Consider the following 24,852-nt stretch of genomic DNA (forward strand, 5'->3'; position numbering starts at 1 on the left):
CGTTACCACTAGACAGGGCTCCAGACATCCAATAATTCTAGGCCCCCAGGGGGAGGAGTCAGGGCTGTTCAAATCAGCAGACTTCTGTGTGTGCGGGTAAGACATGAGGTGGCAGGGGCTCAGTGCGGTAAGACATGAGGTGGCAGGGGCTCAGTGCAGTAAGACATGAGGTGGCAGGGGCTCAGTGCGGTAAGACATGAGGTGGCAGGGGCTCAGTGCGGTAAGACATGAGGTGGCAGGGGCTCAGTGCAGTAAGACATGAGGTGGCAGGGGCTCAGTGCGGTAAGACATGAGGTGGCAGGGGCTCTATGCAGTAAGACATGAGGTGGCAGGGGCTCTATGCGGTAAGACACGAGGTGGCAGGGGCTCTATGCAGTAAGACATGAGGTGGCAGGGGCTCTATGCAGTAAGACATGAGGTGGCAGGGGCTCTATGCGGTAAGACATGAGGTGGCAGGGGCTCAGTGCGGTAAGACATGAGGTGGCAGGGGCTCTGTGTGGTAAGACATGAGGTGGCAGGGGCTCAGTGCGGTAAGACATGAGGTGGCAGGGGCTCAGTGCAGTAAGACATGAGGTGGCAGGGGCTCAGTGCGGTAAGACATGAGGTGGCAGGGGCTCTATGCGGTAAGACATGAGGTGGCAGGGGCTCAGTGCGGTAAGACATGAGGTGGCAGGGGCTCTGTGTGGTAAGACATGAGGTGGCAGGGGCTCAGTGCGGTAAGACATGAGGTGGCAGGGGCTCAGTGCAGTAAGACATGAGGTGGCAGGGGCTCAGTGCGGTAAGACATGAGGTGGCAGGGGCTCAGTGCGGTAAGACATGAGGTGGCAGGGGCTCAGTGCGGTAAGACATGAGGTGGCAGGGGCTCTGTGTGGTAAGACATGAGGTGGCAGGGGCTCAGTGCGGTAAGACATGAGGTGGCAGGGGCTCAGTGCAGTAAGACATGAGGTGGCAGGGGCTCAGTGCGGTAAGACATGAGGTGGCAGGGGCTCAGTGCAGTAAGACATGAGGTGGCAGGGGCTCAGTGCGGTAAGACATGAGGTGGCAGGGGCTCTATGCAGTAAGACATGAGGTGGCAGGGGCTCTATGCGGTAAGACACGAGGTGGCAGGGGCTCTATGCGGTAAGACATGAGGTGGCAGGGGCTCTATGCGGTAAGACATGAGGTGGCAGGGGCTCAGTGCAGTAAGACATGAGGTGGCAGGGGCTCTATGCAGTAAGACATGAGGTGGCAGGGGCTCTATGCAGTAAGACATGAGGTGGCAGGGGCTCAGTGCGGTAAGACATGAGGTGGCAGGGGCTCAGTGCGGTAAGACACGAGGTGGCAGGGGCTCAGTGCGGTAAGACATGAGGTGGCAGGGGCTCAGTGCGGTAAGACATGAGGTGGCAGGGGCTCAGTGTGGTAAGACATGAGGTGGCAGGGGCTCAGTGTGGTAAGACATGAGGTGGCAGGGGCTCTGTGTGGTAAGACACGAGGTGGCAGGGGCTCAGTGCGGTAAGACATAAGGTGGCAGGGGCTCTATGCAGTAAGACATGAGGTGGCAGGGGCTCTATGCGGTAAGACATGAGGTGGCAGGGGTTCAGTGCGGTAAGACACGAGGTGGCAGGGGCTCAGTGCGGTAAGACATGAGGTGGCAGGGGCTCAGTGCGGTAAGACATGAGGTGGCAGGGGCTCAGTGTGGTAAGACATGAGGTGGCAGGGGCTCAGTGCGGTAAGACATGAGGTGGCAGGGGCTCAGTGCGGGTAAGACATGAGGTGGCAGGGGCTCAGTGTGGTAAGACATGAGGTGGCAGGGGCTCTGTGTGGTAAGACACGAGGTGGCAGGGGCTCAGTGCGGTAAGACATGAGGTGGCAGGGGCTCAGTGCGGTAAGACATGAGGTGGCAGGGGCTCAGTGTGGTAAGACATGAGGTGGCAGGGGCTCAGTGTGGTAAGACATGAGGTGGCAGGGGCTCTGTGTGGTAAGACACGAGGTGGCAGGGGCTCAGTGCGGTAAGACATAAGGTGGCAGGGGCTCTATGCAGTAAGACATGAGGTGGCAGGGGCTCTATGCGGTAAGACATGAGGTGGCAGGGGTTCAGTGCGGTAAGACACGAGGTGGCAGGGGCTCAGTGCGGTAAGACATGAGGTGGCAGGGGCTCAGTGCGGTAAGACATGAGGTGGCAGGGGCTCAGTGTGGTAAGACATGAGGTGGCAGGGGCTCAGTGCGGTAAGACATGAGGTGGCAGGGGCTCAGTGCGGGTAAGACATGAGGTGGCAGGGGCTCAGTGTGGTAAGACATGAGGTGGCAGGGGCTCAGTGTGGTAAGACACGAGGTGGCAGGCGTTCTACCGGGTAGGAGGCACAAATTGTGGTGGGCAGTAGAGGTATTAGCCTTTTCTTTTTATTATTTGCGGCTGGGTCCATGACGGCAGTAACACTAGTTCAGTCTTGATGGCGGCCGTGCTTCCTGTATAGCAGTTATAGCAACTGAGGCCCAACAGGCAATGGGGGCCCATCCCAACTCAGAGGTGAGGGGCTGTTCATTTTCTGGACCTCATTGCTGCTCTAGTGAGGCCCCTGTTTTGCTATGGGGCCCCATGGTCACTTCTTACCCCCCTGTGGGGTACATTTATATTCCTTCACTACCTGGAAATATCCAACCATTCCTAAGTGCTTACATGAGAAGCCTCGCGGCCGTGCCGGTAACTTGTGCTGCGTTCGGTTTTGAAGATTATGAAATATTATCGGGGCATTTGTCTTGGTGTCACTTTATTTGCCACCGGCTGCATGAAAATGACAAAGTGTTATCTGCAGTGACATTTAATTGTTCTGCCCTGATGAGCCCAGCAATTTAAAATGAGCTTAGTTGTTTCTTTATGAAATGAAAATAGGATTTACAAGGCTGAGAACTTTTATCTGCGCTCTCCGAAGGAACATTGTCTAATGATTTTTCCTTCTGTCGGTGAAGTTGCCGTTCTCCGCGTCTGCTGATGTTTCCTCCGCCGGTTAATCATCGCTGTTTGTTTGCGGCTTCTATAGACAAATCACCGCTTTATTGTATTAGTTGTGGGGGCTTCATAAAGGGGCATTAACCCCTGAACTGTCTGTAAGAGAAGATAGAAAATAATCCACATAGCGGCGGCACCATGCCCTGGGCATTGGATGGCGCTCAGATCAAGAGGTGGAAACCTTGAAGAAGCTCTAATAAAAGTAGGAGGTAAAATGAGTAATACGGGGCCCCCAACCATTAAAGATCAGGGGCCCATCACCAACCACTATGGCAGTGATACATTTGGTTTAGGGTAGTAAACTGCATTTGATGATCACTTGCAGGTTTTTGAGGAATATTGTAATTGACTGTGGGACTGGCGCCCCATCTGGCCATTAGCCCTTGAGCAATGCCCTGATGCCCAAATGGGAATTTCACCCCGTCTCAAAATGAATCACATTGGCGTTGGTTGAGCAGTTCAGCGGTGCAATCTCCAGATACCATCTATAGACGTCTGCCGAGACCTGAGCCAAGAAGTTAAAGGCTATGTAAACATTTGAAAGGCAATTTTAAAAAAAAAAGGCCAGTCAGTGAGATTGGTGCAACTTTCTAAATAGTTTTCATTAAAAATAATTTTAACTTTTTGAGATACAGCTGCTCTGTATTCCTCATACAGAGCAGCTGTATCATTCACTAAGCCCTCAATCCGTCAGTCCCATGGACCTGACGGGTTCAGTGTCAGCGGGTCCTGTAATCAATAACATGAACGTTCATGATAAGTAATGAACTGTCGGGGCTTTTCCAGGGAATACAGCCCCTGATTTTCAGCCGTTTTTGTAAGAATCAAGCGTTTTTTGATGCCTTTTCTGCGGCTGTTTTTCTATTTCTGCCAACGAAAAACAGCTCCAAAAACGGCTCAAGACGTGACATGCACTTCTTTTTACGGGATCGTTCTTTTATGTGCCGTATTTTCAAACGGCCACGTAAAAAAACGCCCCATCGGAACAAGACACCGTTTTTCTCATTGAAATCAATGGCCAGATGTTTGGAGGCGTTCAGCTTCCATATTTTCAGCCGTATTTTCAGGCGTTTACGGCCCGATATGAAGCCGTATGAACGTACCCTCAGAGACACGCAGAACCCGTCAACACTGAACACGTCAAGTCCACGGGATTGACGGATTGAGGGCTTAGTGAACAATACAGCTGCTCTGTATAAGGAATACGAAGCAGCTGTATCTCAAAAAGTTTAAAAAAAAATTCATAAAAACTATTTAGAAAGTTGCACCAATCCCGCTGACTGACCTTTTTATAAAAAAAAAAATTGCCTTTCAAAGTAATTCTGGAATTTTCCATTTAAGTCTAAATTCCACATCTGTTCCTGAGAAGGCGACAACCATCGTTACGGCCGCCACAGAGGTTGTCACCCGGCTTTTCCAGAAACCTGAATAGCAAACCTGTCTATTTATGCAAAGTAACTTGTATATAAATAGAAATAAGCACATTGCAACTTTGTATCTTTGCAAAAATTATTGTTTCATTATCAAATCAGATGATTGCAAAACAATTTAAATATCACCCAAAGTGTCAAAGTCCATAAGGTATCTGGATGGATTCTTTCCGGTGGGTTTATGGATCTTCTTGCGGAGACTCCACCAGGAGGGAGGATTGGCGTCATGCTACGCTGATGCGACGTTTCGGGGGTCTGCCCCCTTTCTCAAGCAACCCAGGTGTCTATTGCTTTTTACTGGGTCAGATCACTTACAGCTATTATTCATGCAATGTATCATTGTATCAAAAGCTTTGTGACAACCTCTGCGCCTATAGCGCGTGCAGACATAGCATAGGTAAAGGGGCTCACTGTCACCAAGGAGTCGTCAGTATCCTGCTATATATTAGATTGCATGTCGATAAGAAATTTCATCGCTCCTTATTCCTGGGGCATTACAGAGACGTATGGGGGTTCTCTATGATAGACATGGGGCCCCTAGACTGTTCTTGTGCCGGGCCCCTCTACTGTCTGTGTCTGTCCCTGGTTTATAATTTGTCATTGAGCTTTAGAAGGATTTTGTTTTAGAAGGAATTGTCGACATTCATTAGCGTAGATGCAGATACAGTTAAATCCACTGCTTGAGCAGGGAGCTGATGGTTCCTTGCTCCAGCATTAAATGTGCAATGCCAGCTCCAGCTGTGAGCGTCTCGATGCAGACAGGCGCGATGTAGTGATGTCATTGTGCCTGTCTGCGCAGAGCCACATGCGGCATAGAGCAGAGGGATCTCTGCCACTCGTCGTGGGAACGGGGATATGTAAATATTATTATTTTATTTTTTTATTAGGCACTATGGGGCATTATACTGTGTAGTGGCAGCTAAGTGGGCATTATACCGGGTATGGGGGAGGCGCAATAGGGAAGTATACTGTATGGGGGCCACTTTGGAGGCATTATACTATAAGAGGGCAGCTATGGGGGCATTATACTATCAGAGGGCAGCTATGGGGGCATTATACTATAAGAGGGCAGATAAGGGGCATTATACTGTATAAGGGCAGTAATGGGGCATGGGCAGCTATGGGGCATTATACTGTATAAGGGCAGTAATGGGGCATGGGCAGCTATGGGGCATTATACTGTATAAGGGCAGTAATGGGGCATGGGCAGCTATGGGGCATTATACGGGATGAGTGCAGCTATGGGGGCATTATACTGTATGGGGCAGCTATGGGGCATTATACTCTATGGGGCAGCCTTGGGGCATTATACTGCATGGGGCAGAAATGGGGACATTACGCTGTATGGGGCAGCTATGGGGGCATTATACTGTGTGGGGACATTAAACTCTATGGGGCAGCTATGGGGACATTAAACTATGGGGCAGCTATGGGGGCAGTATACTATGTTGGCAGCTATGGGGGCATTATACTGTATGTGGCAGCTATGGGGGCACTATAATGTATGGGGAAGCTATGGGGACATTATAAGGTATGGATCAGCTATAGGGCATTAAATTGTATAGGGCATCTATGGGGGCATTATACTGTATGTGGGCAGCTATGTGGCCTTATACTGTATGTGGGCAGCTATGTGGCCTTATACTGTATGTGGGCAGCTATGTGGCATTATACTGTATGTCGGCAGCTATGGGGGCATTAAACTGTATGTGGGCAGCTATGGGGGCATTATACTATGTGAGAGGCACTATAGGGGCATTATACTGCGTAAGGGACAGATATAGGAGCATTATATTGTGTGGAGCACACTAAGGGGTCATTATACTGTGTGGGGGCCACTCAGATGTGTTTCGCCCCCTGTGCTAAACCCCTAGATACTCTTCTGTCTACATTGTATCAGTGTGAAGTTCATAGACAGATTCCTCTACAAGAATTCCCATTCCGTCAGTGAAACATTGTACAGGTGTAATGCTTGTAGTGCCGCACTTGTAATCGCACGCAGGATACTAATAATGTTATTTTTATTGTTCGCTAGGATTTCGCCCTTTTCAGCGCAGGCAGACGGGTATTCCGCCAACTTTTAGACTGGCCAGAAAACACAGTGATTCTGCTCTGATCACAGCCCTTTATATCCTGAAGTTCTTAATTCATAGAATTAGCCGTGTTTTGTGCAAGTCAAATTACAGTCATTACAGTCCATGAAAAGCCAACAATCGTATTCATGTCTCCGAGACGCGAACTGTAATCATTCAAAACATCAGAAGATTTCTCGGCTTCTTGTAAACGGCAGAAAAACAAAACAAGTCTGTAATTTATCAGCCGCCTCACACCAGCGCCGTACAGACTGCGGGACCTGGGGAGACGGGGCCGAACAATGTTCTGTCTGGTGCTCCCGGCATCGGAGAATTATGATGATTTTTGTTCATTACGTGTTTTGTAGACTGTTTTTGGGCATATACCGCTAATCGGTGCCCCATCTTGCCGTACATAATGTCATTTCAGTACACAGCAGGGGCGTAGGAAAGACTGGGCCCCATAGCAAACTTTTGACTGGGGCCCCCGCCCTCCGCTGTGTATCACACAACCCCCCCTTGTAGATAGTGCTTCCCTAAATATTCCACCACACAGCACCCCCTATAGATAGCACCATACACAGACCCCTGTAGATAACGTCTTACAGCCCCAATCCCCCGTGTAGATAACGCCATACAGCCCCCATGTAGATATTGCCATACAGCCCCCTGTAGATAACGCCATACAGCCCCCTGTAGATAACGCCATACAGCCCCCTGTAGATAACGCCATACAGCCCCCTGTAGATAACGCCATACAGCCCCCTGTAGATAACGCCATACAGCCCCCTGTAGATAACGCCATACAGCCCCCTGTAGATAACTCCAAACAGCCCCCTGTAGATAACACCATACAGCCCCCCTGTAGATAACACAATACAGCCCCCCTGTAGATAACACCATACAGCCCCCTGTAGATAACGCCATACAGTCCCCCTGTAGATAACGCCATACAGCCCCCCCTGTAGATAACACAATACAGAACCCCCTCCCCCGTAGATAACGCCATCCAGACCCCCCCAGTAGATAACACAATACAGAACCCCCTCCCCTGTAGATAACGCCATATAGCCCCCCCCCCCAAAAAAAAAAATGGCCTATAGTTTGTCCTACAAAAGAGATGTATCCCCAATTGACAGGATAGGGGATACATGTGTGATCGCTGGCAGCGATAAGGAGAAAGGGGGACTAAAAGTCCCCCAAAGTTTTCCATGACTAACCTCGGACTTCCGGAGTCTGCGCAGCTCAATAAAAATGAAAGGAGCGCTGGTCACGTATGCGCACAAGCACGACCGGTGCACAATTCATTTCTATGGAGCTGCCGACACAGACCCCGGAAGTCCGAGGTTTGTCATGGAGAACTTTGGGGGACTTTCGGTCCCCCGTTCTCCTTATCGCTGCCAGAGATCACACATGTAATCCCCTGTCCTGTGGAGAGGGGATGCATGTCTTTTGTAGGAACAACCCCTTCAGTGGTGTCGCGCTGTAGCAGCCATAGCGGCTGCTGTCGGACCCTCCAGCCATGGGGGGGCGGCCCGTGCCGGCGGGTGGCACGGGCCCCCTCATGCTGTGGGCCCCGTAGCAGCCTCTATGGCTGCTATAGCGGTAGTTACACCACTGGTACACAGCCAAAAGAATGGGCACCCCCAATCAAATTGCTGAACATCTTACTGGAAACCATAGACATTAATAGATGGTTCCTCTTTGCTGCTTTAGGCCTCATGCACATAACCGTGCCCGTAATTACGGACCATGATTGTGGGCAAAGCCGGCCGCCAGCATTTATGGGAGCACGGTCTGTAAAAAGCAAAAAAACAGACATGTCCTATCTTTTCGGTACATTCTACGGCCCGGACACCTTTACGGTCGTGTGCATCCTCCAGTCCCCTGGGTCCACCAGATTTTGGTACATAGATACTCGTCCATTTATCTATAAGTGCATTCGTATACCTCCCAAGTGTCCCCTTATTTTTGTGGGATCATCCCACGAACAGGTCACAAAGTGGACAGGGTGTATGGAAATTTGAATAAAAATGGGCTTTTACAGGGGTGGCGTGGGCATTCCTGGGAGTAACAGGAGCGACTTCAGTGTCCTACTAATAAGAATGCAAATGTTGGGTTTTAGGCGTTAGTGAGGTCGGCACGGGTGTTGGAAGTTCACATTTGGGTGTCGGATGAAGTTGAACTCAGGACCGAACTCAGCAAACCCTTTTTTTGGTCTGCCAGATAGTAAAATGTCACCAAAAAAAAAAAGTTCATTAATTTTCATGCATTGAAACTGGTTTCCCCATCATTTTCAAGATCCCTGCTTGCGGTCAGTGAATAAAACCATTATTGCTTATATCCAGGGGGTAAAAACTCAAACACTCTTCTTACAGGTGATGGTTTGTTAAAATTGTATCCAGTCTAGACAATGCACAGCCCGGACTCCAGGCTGATATATTTGACCTGCGCTGATACATTGTAACAAACGATTAGGATAGTAGATTTGTTTATCTCACAGAGGATTATCTACACTGATACACTGTAACAGATTCTCAGCTGTGTGTAGTATTCCGTCTGTACAGGTTTTCAGCTTTATTTACTTAAATCAGAAAACCTTTTAAATGGGGGAGGAGAAGTAAACTTGGAAGAACACAGGACGGGCGCTTCCTTTTTTTCTGTAGCCACAATGCACACAGTTCGGTATTCAAGTTTTTCGGAGTGATTTTAATGGCTGCGGCCAGATGTTACATTATATTCTATAGTGAAATATAAAATGCACTACACACACTGCATTATGGGTTGTGGGTTTTTTTATGCTTTTTTTTTATGGTCAGTGACGTCTTCCCTATAGACTTCTCTAAAGGACTTCAAAAATGCCGGAGAAAAACAAAATGACACCAAATAAAAAAAAACGGCAGAAAAATCTGTGTGTAACGGAGTCCTAAATAGGGAAATATGGCAAAAAAGTACTACACAAAACCGCCATTTTTGATGGGGGAGGGGTTGGTGTTTGTTGCGGAGGATAGGAGCATACCGTGTGTGTGTGTTTTGGCTGCCGCCTTGTTTGCTGTAATATACCTGGAGTTGAACATGTTCAGTGCCGGGGATAATGATGTCCCTCAGCGTTGGACAAGTGTCTCCTAAATAATGATTCCGCTTATGATTGCTGAGGTTGGCGCCTATTCCTAAATTAATAGCAATAACAAATGGCTGCATACTTCATTAGCTCCCACTGAAATAGCTGCGCTCATTATCTCCTGGTGAACTCTGCAGAGCAGATCATCAGAGCTTGGCAGGCAACGGGGGAACGACTCCGATATTTGCAGAACATTTCACATTGTAGACTGTAAACCCACATGACCTTGCGTTACACCGCAGCCGCTCCATCTGCATCAGGGGCACAAGGTTTCAGCTTCTGACCATCCAATAGAAGAGGAATGCAAAAAGGGCGCATTTGTCAAATAGGGGTGACTGTCAAGTTAACCCGCTTTACTTGTAATGTGTATATAGGGGACGATTACTACGAGGGTGGGCAGGGGTGTGATCTGATGCGCAGACTCCGACACACACATAAGGTACATTGCTTTGTGGCAAATAGTCAGATATACATGTAACATGGATTTAAATGAAACCTCCATGTCCCGGTTTCCATGATCTACCTAAACTTTTGTGCAGAATTTAAGTTACAGAGTGGCTCATGCTCCAGTCACATCCAGAGCTGCATTCAAAATTATGCTGATTGCTACATTACTTAAAGTTAGGTAACCAAATAACTCTAGCAGTTTTAGACTTTCTTCACACATTCATTTTTTTACATGCATTCTTAGTGGGTTTATTACTTAGTGATATTTTGTACATCTATTTCTCCTAGTATTTTCGTCCTATAGAGAAGCTTATTGAAAAAATTGACAAAAACAATGCGGCTGACCCCAAAAGTGCTACAAACACCACAAACCAATATACCTTCAGGCATTCTCCTAGTAGTGTGAATCCAGCCTGTTCTCTGAGCTCCCAGAATGCACTATTCTCTGCTAACAGGAAACACAAAGTGGAATTCTGAATTAACTTTGGATGTGACTGGAGAAGAGGACATTGTTTACATCAATATAAGATAAGCAAATATAGAGTATGCAAAGAAATAAAGAAATATGCCCAATATTTAGAAATCCAAACATTTCATTCTTCCATTTTGGACTGTGATGTATATAATATGTTGCAAATGTGCAGCAAGTGTATAAATTATCTCCAAAATGTTCCAAAATCAGACAGTCCAAGGTTAGAGCCGCAGTACATTATAGAAGGGGATTCTATAGGTCAGTACTAATGTGGAATACACACACAGCCATGATACATTGTGTCCCATTGTGTAGTCACCTGTAGATAGTCCGAAGGGAGTGTTCACTGAGAATAGGGGTCCTAAGAGCAATGTTAGAATGAGCACCTTACTAAAACAAAATCCAAATGGGGCCCCTACTAGCCCTCTATCAGGCCATTATAATGAAACTCTTGGCACAAGATGGTCGGACATTTGTTTTCCACCACCACTTTACCATTCCAGGTCAGACATTTTTGAAGTAGCGAGCGCTGCCAAAGGGAAGCCAACAGTAAAAAAAATGGATCCTCTCCCTGTCAATTCTGGCAAGTCTGCCAGCCAGGAAAATACATTAGGCAAAGCAGATTGCAGGACTTGTTCTTCCATTGGCTAAAACTCAATCACAAATTGGATAAACTGAATCCAATATTTGACATAGAAGACCCCCCTCCTTACCTGGTGTATGATCCCAGCCTCCCGCCATTATATATAAGACCATCCTCTTATTTCCGCCTCTTGGTGAGAGATGGGCAATGTGACCACTGAGGCTGTCCACCCTCCCCCACTGCTAATCCTACAGAGCCTGAGAGATGAGGAGTCCCTCTGTAGGTCAGAATATGTTATTATTACTCATAGAATATGTTATTATTTATAGAATATTTTATTATTACTCATAGAATATATTATTAGTCATAGAATATGTTATTATTTATAGAATATGTTATTATTACTCATGGAATATATTATTAGTCACAGACTACGTTACTCTATGGGTGATATTCCCGCCTGGTGCAGACTGCTTTATGCCAATATTCTTCCCATTTCAGAAGAAAACCTTAGTAATATATATTGGCTCTGTGGAGTTGAATTGACTGTCCCCCCCCCCCTGCTGCTGTGGAGGGGTCACTGTCCTCACACATATATTGCTAAAAGATCAGCCGCTGTAATATTAAATATAGTCTGGAATCCGGGACTGACACTTGGAGATTTCATTGGAGAATTCTTTGCAGAGAAGACTGCAGATGCCCCGTGTTCAGACTTCTCTTGTATGATTTCAGCTCGTCCTGTTAAGTGCTCTCAGAAGTTCATTACTGAGGTTTCAGACATCCAGAGACTTGGAGGGAACATTTGTTTTAATGTATTTTAGTCGAGGACCCTCTGTCTCAAGCAGTCGAACAAAATGAACATTGGATTTCTCTTGCAAGAACTTTTCAAATGGGACCCCAGAAATGTCTGATGATATCGCGATACATTCCTACGTTCCATGCAGATGGAGTATTCTGCGGCCGGAGATAAGAATCAGATTTGTTAGTAAATATAAATCTTATATCGATCCCAGGAGAATATGGAAAAGGGCATCGTGTCCCCGCAGGACTGCAAACCGGCCGAGAATGAGGCTGGAAGGACAGAACTGGTCCAAGTTACAGTAATATCAAGCAGGACCATTGATGCCCTCCCTGTGCGGTGCCTTTTACTAACCCCCCCCCCCCAGATACCTGTATATAGTGTCAATTATACATAAAAGTAACCACACACCTCGCATTTGGATTTAAATATGGGGAGGTGAGAGTAACCACACAATGCCCATTCAATATGCCAGTACAACTGTCTTCACATAGGTTTGCGCCAAGTGTGGGCATGCAAGGTCTGAATTCCCAGGTCATCGTGGACAGTGATGCCCCTGTCAGTAGTGACATGAGATCTGCCCAGGTCTCACACCTATAAGGTCGGCCATGATATCGTCGTCTACACTCCTGCCCTTCTATTGTGAATTATTCACACTCATCTATAGTCCTCTATATAATGATTTTCAGCCATTTCTTTGCTTATAAAAGGTTGGAGGGACCCAATATGGCTGCTGTTACTGCCCTCGCGGGGTTATCACCCAGCTTTCCTACTGTTCTGGCCAACAAATCTGTCTTGATTTATAGATCTATAGAAGCCGAGATGTACAACTAAGTTTCTAGATAAATATGGCCTTTTAAGTGATTGTCCATTTTGGAAATACAAGGGTGTATAAACTATTGAGGGTGACCATACGGCTGCTATTGGACCCTTGGAGAGAAGGGACTCAGCTCTGGTTTGTCCAGTCCTCTTTGTTACTGGATGGCAAGAACCTGTACAGGACTCCCCTTTTCAGAGGGGGTGCAATATTAGCAAACACAGGGGGGGGGGGGGGTTTGTCAATGGGAATGAAATTAATGGGTTAACAAACAGCAAGCGCTTCTGCCCTCGGTGAAAAAATCTGGGCCCATAATGGAGGCTCTGGCAATGAGCTGATGATGGGTTGCCGCTGACTCTCTAGATCGTCTTCAAGTCCTAATTCTACAGTTCAGATGAAGTATTATAAGGCAGCCGTGGAGATCAATGGACTATCTATATCAGGGGTCTCAAACGCGCCGGCCCTGAGGCTGTCATCTGCGGCCTGCGGGGCACTGTAGCTCCCTCAGGAGAGGAGAGAGCAGGCCGAAGGAGGAGAGTGCCGGTTCTCCTTCATGAGGTCATGAAGGAGTGCAGTCCCTTTCCCTCGCTGGATCGTTGGTGGTAGGTGAGCAATGGCCACACAGCCCCCTGTAGATAGTGCACCCCCCTGTAGATAGCGCACCCCCTGTAGATAGCGCCCCATACACCCCACCCTGTTGACAGCACTAGGTCCCCCCTCCCTGTAGATAGCTCCATTGGGACTGTAGTAACATTTCTGACAATACTCTGTCTGCAGTGGAGACCAAGCGGTACTAAGCATGGGGGGCCAGGAGATAACTCTCTGTTTTTATGAATTGGCCATTTTATGAATTTGACTATTTGATACCATATTTATTGTATAAATTCTAGACTATGATTTTTTTGCAGGGCTATATTTAGATAAATTTATGTCCAAGGCTCTGGATTGTGGATTATATATTATATCTTCGGTTATTAAATCATGTGTATTATATTTAAATCCTGCATATTACACTTACTAGCCCGTCAGCTTCAGGGTTGGGTTTGTGGGAATAATTTATGCAATTCTCTTTATTTTTTATATACTTTTTTTATTCCATTTTATTATATTATCTTTAGCTGCAGTGTTTGGCTTCATTGTCTAAAATATTTGTACTCTTTGTTTCATATATTCTTAAAAACACTATACAAAAACACAAACATCCCATAGTGGCCGGACTACAGGATGTTTGTGTTAAATGTAGGGTTTTTGGCTGTAAAGGCATGCTGGGAGTTGTAGTTCTGAAAACACCTCAAGAGCCGCAGGATGCGGAACCCTGGTGTGTGAGGTTTTTAATATGATAGATTATTCATATTTTGTATATTTTTACCACAAATACAAGCGTCACAAACCATTTAATTCCTTTGTTACAATTAGGGCACGTTCAGACGTGGCGGACAGTCCGCAGTGGAATTCTCCAGCGGCCGTTTTTTACATTTTTTTCTCTACATTTTTAGGAAACTTAGTTCAGACGTTGCGGAAAATAACTGTGCGGAAATCAGGCTGCGGTGCAGATTTTCCCTCCGCAGCAGCTCATGACGTTGCAGAGAAGAAGCGGAATTTCACTGCGGATTTCAGCCTTTGCAATGCAGAAACTGAAATCTGTGTCAAGTCCGCTGTGTTTTCTGCAACGTCTGAATTACCTGTCAAATATGCAAATGTTGCTGCAGATTCGTTGCGTAATTGCCCCAAATTTGCACCAACATTTGCAGCCGAAAAATTCTGCCACGTCTGAACGTGCCCTTACTGTAAGAAACCACAAAGCAATATACAGACTGAAGCGCACAACCCAGCGAGCGAGCACTGCTAAGAATCCACCGATGCTCTTGCGAGTGTATTCTGCTCTTATAAATATAAGTAAGCCCCATCCATCTCAGCTGTCAGGAAACTAGATTTTAAGTGTTCAATAGATGCTTTAAATGTCAGCAGTGACATAAAGCCGAGCGTATGTCACCCGAAAGTCGCTGACTGATCACGTCTAGATTCCTGTAAGAAGTAATGAAATTCTCTGGAATATATTTATACCCCCCCCCCCCTTCTGCCTGTCGTCTCATGATCCTCTATTATCATACACCATATGCTGTGCTATGAAGCGTGACTGCTAAATACATCTCATTGTGGACATGTCGAAGCTGTTAGTATGTGCCCCTGGTATCTTCTCTTTCTGATTTCCAAGGACGTGCTAGGCAAGGGGCAAGAGCCAAGGCAAAGTGGCATTTACTGCTCGGCTCTCATAAAGATTGGGACTTAAGCCACCTAAAGGAATTGTCTGGGTTTATAAAACTAAATATGATGGAAATGTATCAACTTTCTAATATGTTATTTTTTTTCATTCTTTATTTTTATTTTTTGAATACGTTACAACAAATACAAACAATAATACAGTATATACCTCTATTAGGAACTTAAGACACTGGAGTGGATTACAAACTGGAAAAACAAATATTTTGTGCTTCAATAAAATGATTCAAGATCCCTGATATCTTTCAGCAAATAAAAAGGCTTAATACCTAATGGAAGAGTTTGTTACAATTGTATCTGGTTTAGACAGTCCATTATTAGCTAAACAGTCTGGATTCCAACCTGAGACAGTTTACCAGAACTGATACATTGTAACAAATTATCAGTAGAGGATGAGAGATTTGTGCTGAGGATGTGTTTAGCTCACAGAGCATTATCTAGACTCTACACTCAAGAGCTGCACTCACTGTTCTGCTGGTAGAGTAACTGTGTACATACATTACTTATCATGTACTGATCCTGAGTTACATCCTGTATTATACTCCAGAGCTGCACTCACTATTCTGTTGGTGGAGTCACTATGTACATACATTACATTACTGATCCTGAGTTACATCCTGTATTATTCTCCAGAGCTGCACTCACTATTCTGCTGCTGGTGGAGTCACTGTGTACATACATTACATTACTTATGCTGTACTGATCCTGAGTTACATCCTGTATTATACTCCAGAGCTGCACTCACAATTCTGCTGGTGGAGTCACTATGTACATAGATTACATTACTTATACTGTACCGATCCTAAGTTATATCCTGTATTATATTCCAGAGCTGCACTCACTATTCCGGTGGTGGATTCACTGTGTACATACATTACATTACTTATCCTGTACTGATCCTGAGTTACATCCTGTATTATACTCCAGAGCTGCACTCACTATTCTGTTGGTGGAATCACTGTGTACATACATTACTTATCCTGTACTGATCCTCAGTTACATCCTGTACTAAACTCCAGAGCTGCACTCACTGTTCTGTTGGTGGAGTCACTATGTACACACATTACTTTACTTATCCTGTACTGATCCTGAGTTACATCCTGTATTATAGTCCAGAGCTGCACTCACTATTCTGTTGGGGGAGTCACTGTCTACATACATTACATTACTTACCCTGTACTGATTCTGAGTTATATCCTGTATTAAACTCCAGAGCTGCACTCACTATTCTGCTGGTGGAGTCACTGTGTACATACATTACATTACTTATCCTATACTGATCCTGAGTTACATCCTGTATTATACTCCAGAGCTGCACCCACTATTCTGTTGGTGGAATCACTGTGTACATACATTACTTATCTTATACTGATCCTGAGTTACATCCTGTATTATACTCCAGAGCTGCACTCACTATTCTGCTGGTGGAGTCACTGTGCACATACATTACATTACTTATCCTGTACTGATCCTGAGTTATATCCTGTATTATACTCCAGAGCATCACTCACTATTCTGCTGGTGGAGTCACTGTGTACATACATTACTTATCCTGTACTGATCCTGAGTTACATCCTGTATTATACTCCAGAGCTGCACTCACTATTCTGTTGGTGGAGTCACTATGTACATACATTACATTACTGATCCTGAGTTACATCCTGTATTATTCTCCAGAGCTGCACTCACTATTCTGTTGCTGGTGGAGTCACTGTGTACATACATTACATTACTTATGCTGTACTGATCCTGAGTTACATCCTGTATTATACTCCAGAGCTGCACTCACAATTCTGCTGGTGGAGTCACTATGTACATACATTACATTACTTATACTGTACAGATCCTAAGTTATATCCTGTATTATATTCCAGAGCTGCACTCACTATTCCGGTGGTGGATTCACTGTGTACATACATTACATTACTTATCCTGTACTGATCCTGAGTTACATCCTGTATTATACTCCAGAGCATCACTCACTATTCTGCTGGTGGAGTCACTGTGTACATACATTACTTATCCTGTACTGATCCTGAGTTACATCCTGTATTATACTCCAGAGCTGCCCTCACTATTCTGCTGGTGGAGCCACTGTGTACATACTTTACATTACTTATCCTGTACTGATCCTCAGTTACATCCTGTACTAAACTCCAGAGCTGCACTCACTGTTCTGTTGGTGGAGTCACTATGTACACACATTACATTACTTATCCTGTACTGATCCTGAGTTACATCCTGTATTATACTCCAGAGCTGCACTCACTATTCTGTTGGGGGAGTCACTGTCTACATACATTACATTACTTACCCTGTACTGATTCTGAGTTATATCCTGTATTAAACTCCAGAGCTGCACTCACTATTCTGCTGGTGGAGTCACTGTGTACATACATTACATTACTTATCCTATACTGATCCTGAGTTACATCCTGTATTATACTCCAGAGCTCTACCCACTATTCTGTTGGTGGAGTCACTGTGTACATACATTACATTACTTATCCTGTACTGATCCTGACTTACATCCTGTATTATACTCCAGAGCTGCACTCACTATTCTGCTGGTGGAGTCACTGTGTACATATATTACATTACTTATCCTGTACTGATCCTGAGTTACATCCTGTATTATACTCCAGAGCTGCACTCACTATTCTGCTAGTGGTGTTACTGTGTACATACATTACATTAGTTATCCTGTACTGATCCTGAGTTATATCCTGTATTATATTCCAGAGCTGCACTCCCTATTCTGCTGGTGGAGTCACTGTGTACATACATTACTTATCCTGTACTGATCCTGAGTTATATCCTGTATTATACTCCAGAGCTGTGCTCACTATTCTGCTGGTGGAGTCACTGTATACATACATTACATTACTTATCTTATACTGATCCTGAGTTATATCCTGTATTATATTCCAGAGCTGCACTCCCTATTCTGCTGGTGGAATCACTGTGTACATACATTACATGACTTATCTTGTACTGATCCTGAGTTACATCCTGTATTATACTCCAGAGCTGCACTCACTATTCTGCTGGTGGAGTCACTGTGTACATACATTACATTACTTATCCTGTACTGATCCTGAGTTACATCCTGTATTATACTCCAGAGCTGCACTCACTATTCTGCTGGTGGAGTCACTGTGCACATACATTACATTACTTATCCTGTACTGATCCTGAGTTATATCCTGTATCTCTTTATTTTATATAAATTTACAAAACATAAACTGAAAAACAAATACATAACTAATTCCATATAACCAAAAAGTCACAACCAAATTCTTATAAACAAATTTTCCTATATACATCTCTGTATATGAGAAGAGAAAACCATACCAGACCCGGCCACATACACCCCACTCTTATATACTTACATCTACACTTCATCCGAAACTAAACAATAACTAGAATATATACAAACATCATATAAACGTAATCAAAAGTACCAACAGAAAATCCCCCGACCCGCGTCACCCAAGGGCCTAAAGAAACAACATAATAATGATAACAAATAAAATAATAATAATAACAAAAACAATCCAAAATATAATAATACTAATCCCAATTTTTTTTTTTTTTTTTTAACACACTATACACATCCTGACTTTCCCTAACCTTACCCTTCTTACCTAAACTCCCCCACCCCAGCCAGCATCTCGCCTCATGTCCTCTCACGTCCGCATAGTCCAGATGCTGGCCCCCACCACCACACCCAACACCCCAGCCCAGCCCCCCGCCCCATGTCCTCACATGTCCGCATAGTCCGGGGCTGGGTCAGGCAAACCCCCCCCCCCCCCCACCCGACCCCCTCCCAACCTATCTATTAACCCACTTAAGTCTATCCCTATTCTAACAACATTTCTACAATATAATACAATACACATCACCAACTTGTCCAAATACCAAACCATATACAAAATACACCGTACCCGAAAGCACCAAGTTCGGTCGCTTGTAAACCTTTTTCCTGCCATTTCAATCCTAAACAAAACAAAAATCTTCCAGTGCTTACCTAGCCCATCACCAGATAGAGAGAAGGGAAAGCCCCCCCAGCTCCCGCCCAGAGGCCAAGGTACCACGTCCACCGCTGCACCCTCCCTATCGCTTGCCCTATCTCCTTACCCTATTACTAGCCCTTTCTTGACCCTATTGAAAGCTGACCCTATGCTGACCCTCACCTTTCCCTTATTCCGAGCCCTATCTCTATAATTTTTTGGTGCCTCAGCGGAACGCAGACCCCCACCTCCAGTTGAGCACCGGTGAGGACCCCCCCTGCCTCATGAAGGCAGACACATTAAGGCACCCAAAAGGAAAAGCCCCTCCAAAGGCGAGAGGCTTTGGATGCTCCCAATCTGCCGACCTCCAAAGAATGCACCTTCACCAGGTCACCCATGATATTGCTAACAACCTCATCCACTAGGAGGATTTTCTTCTGGGTAGAAACTAGACATCGTGCATTCCACATAAAGTGCCTGACCACTATACTGACTAGAAACAAGGTGCAATGGTCCCTACCACCGAGGTCTCCGAACACTCCATAGGCCCACCCAGCATAGGAGAGGCTGGTTAGGCCTGGCCAACCAATGGAGGCTCCCACCCTTTTGTATACCTCTGTATTGAAAGGGCAATGAAGCAGGAAATGCTCCATGCTTTCCAGCACTCCGCCACACTCCTCCCGGGGGCAATCCCGATCAGAGCTTCTGCACTTTAGATTGTCCCTCACATACAGTCTCCCATGGAAGCAACGCCAAGCCAGATCCCAAAACTTCTGGGGAATCCTCGCTGAATTTAAAAGTTTTAATCCCACCCCGAGGTCACTACTTGGGCAGTCTTTGAGCGCCAGGGGCTTCTGGAAGTGGGTCATCAGGACCCTCTTGTCAAGAAATTTTCTCGACATGGTCCTGATCTCCCACACCTCCAGACCCCACCGGCGAACAATCTTCAGCGCCAGGATGGCATAAGCCGGGAGATGTCCGTGAGGTGTACGCAGGTCTTTCACTTGCCCTCCTCTCTCCCATTCCTGGAAGAAAGGCCGAAACCACCCCCTGCAGGAGGATATCCACCAAGGAGCCCTCTCTTGCCAGAGGTTTGCCAGGTTGATCTTAACAAAGGTGTTCACTAGGAACACCACCGGGTTAACCATACCTAACCCGCCTAGTGTCCTTGGTAGGTAAGTAACCTCCCTCTTGATTAGGTTGAGCCTGTTCCCCCATAACAGCTGGAAGAACAGGCTATAGACCCGAGTCCAGAGAGGTTCTGGCAAGATGCACACACTGCCCAGGTAAAGCAACATGGGCACCAGGTAGGCCTTGGCCAAGTGAACCCTTTCCCTCAGGGTTAAGGACCAACCCTTCCATTGGTCGACCTTCTGGGCAACTAGATTCAGCCTATCCTCCCAGTTCTTCTTGGGGTAATCACCCGGGCCAAATTCGACTCCTAAGATCTTAGCAGACCCCTGAGGCTCTGGAAGGGTGTCCGGGAGATCAAAACCAGGATCTCCTCCTCCCAGCCAGAGACTTTTGCACTTATCCCGGTTGATCTTGGACCCAGATGCCAATGAGTAACGCTCCACTTCCGACATCACCCACTCTGCCTCCCCTCTCGAGGAGACAAAAATGGAGACGTCGTCTGCGTACGCAACCACCCTCTGAGTGGCCTCCGGCCCCTCCAGGCCGGCCCCGACTCCCGCCAATGGCCCACGATCGATCCTTTTAAGAAAAGGATCAATTGCGAACGCATATAGCAAAGGGCTCAAGGGACAACCCTGGCGGACACCAGACCCAACCTCAAAGGGGGTTCCAACCCAACCGTTCACCAGCGCAAAAGTCTCAGCCCCAGTGTATAAGGTCTGTAGCCAATTGACAAACCCCCCCGGTAGGCCGTACCTCAGAAGGACCGACCAGAGGTACTCGTGGTCCACCCGGTCAAAAGCCTTGGCCTGGTCCAAGGACAGGATGTACCCCTCCCACCGACCAGAATTTCCCTGCTCCACTGCCTCTCTGACACTGAGGACAGCACTAAATGTGCTGCGGCCTGGAACAGAGCAATGCTGGACCGGCGAAAGGAGCCGGGATGCAAACTTCACCAGCCGATTAAACAGCACCTTTGCGAGAACCTTTCTGTCCGTATTGAGCAGCGCTATGGGACGCCAATTCTCAATACGGGTCGAGTCTTTACCCTTCGATAAAACGATCAAGGCCGACCTCCTCATTGACATTGGCAAAGTACCCGAGGAAAGGCACTCATTAAACACCTCAGTCAAGAGGGGAACTAGGGTTCCTTTAAAAGTCTTATAAAACTCGGATGTTAAGCCATCCGGCCCTGGCGATTTTTTGAGGGCAAGCCCATCAATCGCCAATCCAACTTCCTCTTCCTTGATCGAGTCTATCAAAACACCGAGAGAGGGGTCTACCCCTGGCTCAGGGATGGTTTCAGCCAGGAAAGCCGACATCTCGTCTCGGTTTGGATCTTGCTTCCCCAAGAGGTGCGAGTAGAAGGATCTGACGACCTCCAAGATCCCTGATTTGGATCTCTTCAGAGATCCTGTACTATCAATCAGTCCTGTCACAACCTTACGACTCACTGACATCTTACAGTTCCTGTAGGGGTCGGGCGAGCGGTACTTCCCGAAATCCCTCTCAAGAACTAAAGATGTGTGCCTTTCATACTGACACCTCCTGAGCAAAGCTTTCACCACGGAGATCTCCTCCCCACTACCCCCGGTTGAGACCAGATGTTCGAGTTTCCCCCTCAGTTCCTGATATAGGCGGTACCTACTCATGGACCTGAGGCTTGAGAGCCTGCGGAAAAATCCTGCCACCCGGACTTTAAACAACTCCCACCACTCAGACTTAGTACCACTGAGATCCAACAAAGGTACCTGGCTCTGAAGAAAATCCTCAAAGGCCTGTCTTATCTCCGCTTCTTCCAAGAGAGTAGAATTCAGCCTCCATATACCTCTTCCCATCTGGAGGGACTCTGCAATGTTCAAAGAGAAAATAATCATACAGTGATCGGAGAACTCCACCTCAACAACGGACACTGGTGAAGAGATGGCTTCCTCCTTCAAGAAAAACCTGTCTATCCTAGACCTACAACTACCTCTACGATAGGTGAAACCCGAGTGGCCTGGGGTATGCCTGATGTGGATATCCACCAGGCGAGCATCGCTAACTATATTTTTTAATGCTACACTATCATAGGTCAATTTTTTTATCTCCGGAACCTCCTCTATCTCGGGGCCTCACGACAGTATTGAAGTCCCCTCCAAAGATAACTTGTCGACCTGAAAAAAGGAAAGGCTTAATCCTCATGAAGAGACTTTTACGGTCCCATTTGCTCTGGGGTCCGTATATATTGATTAGTCTTAATTCCTGTCCCCTCATGAGGACATCTAAGATCAAGCACCTCCCCATTTCTAACTCAATCATCCGTCGGCATGTTACCGGTGCGGTGAAAAGGACCGCCACTCCGCTATAGGGCTCAGCCGCAAGAGACCAGTAGGAGGGCCCGCGTCGCCACTCCCTCCTAGATTTAACGACGTCTGCCAAAAGTGACAGCCTGGTCTCCTGCAAAAACAAAATGTCGGCTTCAACTCGGCCAAGAAAATCAAAGGCTGCAAATCTCGCCCTATCTGACTTAATGCTGGCAACGTTAATTGATGCCAGCGTCAACGGAGTGGGTGCCGCCATCATGGATGTTTGAGTTAGACGGCTTTCTTCTTCCCACCCCCTCCTCTATCTGATGAGGACCCCCCTTCTTTGCCTCGCTTCTTGCAAACTGAGGAGTCCATACTCACCACCCTATTCCCATCTTCATCCCCAAGTTCCGGGTCAACCTCCCCCTCTGGGGGCAACGGCCCCTGCAGCAGGGGAGGCTCAACGACTCTAGGGTGCCCTACCATGCCCTCCCTCTTAGTATGAGAGGCTGGAATGTCCACGAGAGCATGGTATCGATCAGTAGAGCGCACCAGGGGGGTACAGGATTTACCTTCCTGGGCCAGGGCGGGGCCAGATGTATTTGGCCCTTGGGTTTTGCCCGGTGTCCCTTTTGCTGTAGGCTGAGTCCTCTCTTCCTCTCCCACACTTTCATAGTGGGAGGACTGAGAGTCCTCAGCCCTCTGCTCCCTTTGGATCCTCCTCATCTCCCCGTTCAATTCGGCCTCCCCAGGGGCATCAGCTTCAGGGGGGGCATCCAGATCCGAATCAGAGGTCGTCCCAGTTTCCTGGAGCGCCCTCCGAATCCTCTCCTTCCTTCGCTTCTCCGCCCTTCTCTGGCGAGAAGGGGGACCCTTCTTTGCATTCTTCCCTTGCCCCTGTGCCCCATCGTCCCTGCCCGCACCCTCACCCACGGAGGCCTCCCTCCTTTCATCCTCCGCAGGTTTGGAACAGGCATTGACAACAGAGCGAGGACACCGACTGAACGGGTGACCTAAGTCACCACACAGGTTGCAGCGAATACGGTCACACGATGCGGCTAGATGACCAATCCCCCCACAATGAGCACACTTCTGCACCTTGCAGCCTGCACTCAAATGTGAGGGGTCGCCACACCGGTGACACAACTTCGGCTGCCCCTGGTAGAAGACAAGGATCCGATCTCTTCCCAGGAAAGCAGACGATGGTATGTGGGACACCGTCTGTCCCAGACGCTTTAGTTTAACCATGAACGTCCAGGCCCCTGACCAGATGCCAAACTCATCCATGTTCTTCCGTGGCATCTCTACTACCTCTCCGTACCTTCCCAACCAGGTCATGATATCAATACAAGAGAGTGACTCGTTACGGGTAAGAACGGTCACTCTCTTGGGACCACTTTGGCGAGAAATTGCTTGTGCAGCAAAGTCTCGCCAGCCAGGCTCGTCCTTCATCAGCTCGTAGTTCCCCCAGAAGACCTCAAGGCCCCCTAGGTGAACAAAGCTGATGTCAAACTCGACCGAGCCATGTGGATGTATCAAGGCAAAGATGTCACTCGCCTTGAAGCCCATCCCCAGCAGCAGTTCCACCACCCTCTTTCTGGGAGGGCACGCATCATTGCCACGCCACCGGAGACGGACCACATTCCTCCTGGCTACAGCCTGCCCGGCTGTTGGGAGCGACCACTGATCTCCTCGTTGCTCTCGGAAGGCATTTAGACCATATCTGTCTATCCAGAAAGACAGGTCCTTCTGCACTCCCCCTATGGTTAGGGTTTGCTTTCCCTCTCTTAAAGTGTCCAAGAGACGTTGTTGCAAGTTACCGTCCCCGGACCTTGAGGATGAAGATGGGTGGGCCCGCTGTCCCCCCGCTGCCACACCAGCATAAGACCTGCCGGATGTCACAGCAAGAGGAGCGCCAGGCCCATTGCCCCTGGTTGATACCCCATCCCCACCACCCACCACCTCACCACCTACAGACACAGCACTCAACACCCCATTACCAGCAGACACTCCAGCATCTTTATTTACAGACACCTGCATACCCCCAGCAGTTCCCACATCCACAGCCGCAACTTTTTTATTTAACCCACCAGGTCCCCCTGCAGTCATCCTTCTGGCCAGGCCTGGTTCTATGTTATGTATTTTTTCTGTGCATTTTGTGTGGGTAGACACTGCTTCAGTCTCCGCATCATCAGGCACCTTTGCAGGGACGCCACCAGATGTTATAAGCGGTGTCCCCGCTGTGCCCTCCGCCTCATTAACCTCCATCTTTTCTATGTGCGGAACATTTTTGGGAAAGGGGCCACCGCCGCCCCCGACGCCAGCAGCCCCCTTCTCGCCTACACCACTTTTCAGTGATGCGGACGAAGGAGCCACTGACGTCACTGGAGCCGCCTCCGGCGCCGGACCA

This window comes from Rhinoderma darwinii, chromosome 6 (genome assembly GCF_050947455.1).
Source record: "Rhinoderma darwinii isolate aRhiDar2 chromosome 6, aRhiDar2.hap1, whole genome shotgun sequence".
In the NCBI taxonomy this organism is placed as follows: Eukaryota; Metazoa; Chordata; class Amphibia; order Anura; family Rhinodermatidae; genus Rhinoderma; species Rhinoderma darwinii.